The 2,772-nt window shown below is 34.7% G+C and overlaps 1 long non-coding RNA gene across 1 annotated transcript; it reads right to left on the bottom strand.

Moving 5' to 3' along the window:
- Positions 1–543: 543 nt before the first annotated feature.
- On the bottom strand, positions 544–1,867 carry LOC147760258 (uncharacterized). The gene is made up of 3 exons (XR_015330902.1): positions 1,704–1,867; positions 1,000–1,152; positions 544–658 (listed from the first exon to the last, which is right to left on the bottom strand). It is a non-coding gene; the product is annotated as an uncharacterized LOC147760258 (long non-coding RNA).
- Positions 1,868–2,772: the final 905 nt, after the last annotated feature.

The following is a 2,772-nucleotide window of genomic DNA, read 5'->3' as shown; positions in this document are numbered from 1 at the left end:
TCCACGCGTATCATTTTTGTCTTCTCGACTCAGTTTCGTAGGTAATCGTATGAGAATTTTAATTCTTAAAAGTAAACAAATCCCATTTAAAACGTGCAATATGTGTAGAAAAGAAAACTAATTCAAATGACGATTATGCTTGCCTTTCCGATTTTGTAAATGTCAGTTCATAAGAAAAAAAAGAGGGTGACGTTATGTTCTGAATAATTAAATTTATCAAACCTTCCCTGGGTTTTAAGAGTTAAAACTCGTTTGAAAGCACTTGATAGACGAAAAATATGTTTTCAAGCACATTCCCATTCAATAAAAACATTGGAAGATCGAGCTATTGGGACATATTTATGTCGCTCACTTGGTAACGCAAAAGATAAACAGTAACATATGAATGGAATCTTGAAATAAAGAAAGACATTATCTAAAAACAACAGTCCCAACTCATTAACTTATTAAGTTCCTAATTAGATATAATTTTCACAAACTTTCAATTTTTCAATGATTGAAAAAGCCTGGCCGTGTTTGCAGTATTTAACGACAAGAATGAGCTATTTTTGGCTGCATTTTATTTTTTCATTGATCAATTTTCACAGTAAATTTAGAATTGAAGAAAAAAATTTGAATATTTTCCGCCGTCGGTCTCTTTGCTGCAGCCGTAGCATACCTAGAAAGAATAAAAAACGCAACAAATTAGCCCCTAAGGAATTATCAATTAGATAATTTGATGTATTGTTGAGGAATAGAATGCGCGTTAAATCTTTTGTCACACTGAATAAATAAATACGAATAAAATTATAGAAAACCTTCGAGTGCTTAATTAAAATGTTAATCGTCATATAAATAAATGCAAAACAAACAATATAGCTAATAATTTTCAAATAAAATAAATCCATGACTGCATACGGGTGCATAAATAAACAATTCAATTAATTAAAAGGAACCTAGAATTAAAAGAAGATATCCAGTGATGGATTAAAAGAAGAAATCCAAAGGTGAACAACTTACTGTTGTTTCACTCTTCGAAACAGGCGCACATTTTTCTGTCATCGGAACACTGTCCTCCCCGTTGCAGCAAGTAATAACAAGCCCTCCAACATTTTCTCTCGCGGCATTTCCCGCCTTTCTTTCCAAGGTGCACGACTTGCTGTTTTGCTCCAACTATAATACATAAAATACGACGAACATTAACCGTGAAATGTCCTAGGATACGCAAGACTAGTCAACGATCATGAAGACATTTTATTCGAATCCGATTCAGCAAAACTGTAACTATACAATACTAATTCATTTTCCTGTACGATAATTAGAACATTATCAAATAGTCAGTATATTCGTTAATTTATAAAAGACTGTAAGTAAAAAACAAATTTAGAAATAGTGCACCAACTTATACAAATCAGTGACTGTGTTGGTTGCAAGTAGTCCCTTGTGAAACTCGTTATAAGCACTCTAGCAAGAAAAATTCAAGGAGGCTTTCTAATTTTTTTTTTTGGGGGGGGGGGGACTCTTGTTCACGAGCAATTCCTTACTAGAAAACCCAAGAATTAAACACATTACACAATATAATATGCAATTCACCCTCCTAGTGGTTGTGTTTCTAAAATACTAGTGAGCCTCATCAACAATGAATTCTTAAAAATGAAAAAATATTGTATAACTCTGCCGTGCGCTTACTACAGCATAAATGTCTATAGGAAAAAATAACTTACCTTTTTTGTCATCGAAGTCGCTCAATTTATTATTTCTGATATAGACAATGCTCACATAGGACCCTAGTCCAGCCGTTTGACTGCTCTCCACTTCGAGCAACAAAACCGACAAAATCACCACAAACAGCGCAACAACTTTGAGAGAGTTCATCTTGATAACAAGAAGAATGGCTCTCCGTGCGGCGAACGTGACATATAAAGGCTTGGAAGCTCCACCTTTGAGTCACGTGGCACCATTGACTAACCAATAGAAAGCAAGTGAAGTCCATCAATCATTTTAGTGGGCGTTGACCTGTTCCACTCTCGAGTCACGTGCAACACTGGTCAATCAATGCAAATGGAATAGCGTGTCCTTCATTTCAGTGGGCGATGGCATTCCTTTAAATCTCCATGCCTGCGTTACACGTACACCGACTGATTTTTTTTTTTTTTACCTATTCACATTTTTCGCAAAAAATATCTAAGAAATTCCAACGCTCAATTTCCAATTCCTCAGTTACCGACTGACTTAATCTTTTCCACGAAGTGTTTTGGCACGATGAAAATAGAATGTACTGGTACGATGAAAGAATCAGCAAATCTATGCAAGCGTTATCTACACACCTAACATATGTATTCTTCAAATTTAAGTTATAAAAAAATTCATCTCAATTTTCCCAAAAAGTCTACGACAAAGCTTAGAAAGACAGGTGGCCATTTAAAGTTTTATACAGGTAACTGACCAATTTTTCTCAAAGGTATACTATACACGTTTGAAAAGGAGCCCCTTTCTGCTTGACAAAACTATGGATCTGTACCTTTATTATCCTTAACCGACTTCTTTATGCTATACTATCCACATTTGAAAATATAGGTATATAATCTGCCAACGTTATCCTTGAAGGCTACTTATTTTTCCAAATTCAGAGCTTTTAAACAGTCAAATCCCTCGGATAAAACAAACCTAATGTCGATTCGTGTACACTGTATAAACAACTTTGTTTAGCATTTAAATACATACAACACACGTTGGGCACCTATACGCATTTAGAAATAAGCACGTATAGCTTTTTAAGCGTTTCACAGAAGC

The sequence above is a fragment of the Lingula anatina genome, chromosome 8 (genome assembly GCF_051362555.1).
Source record: "Lingula anatina isolate TDL-2025a chromosome 8, LinAna3.0, whole genome shotgun sequence".
Lineage (NCBI taxonomy): Eukaryota > Metazoa > Brachiopoda > Lingulata > Lingulida > Lingulidae > Lingula > Lingula anatina.
This window is presented reverse-complemented; position numbering and strand designations above follow the sequence as displayed.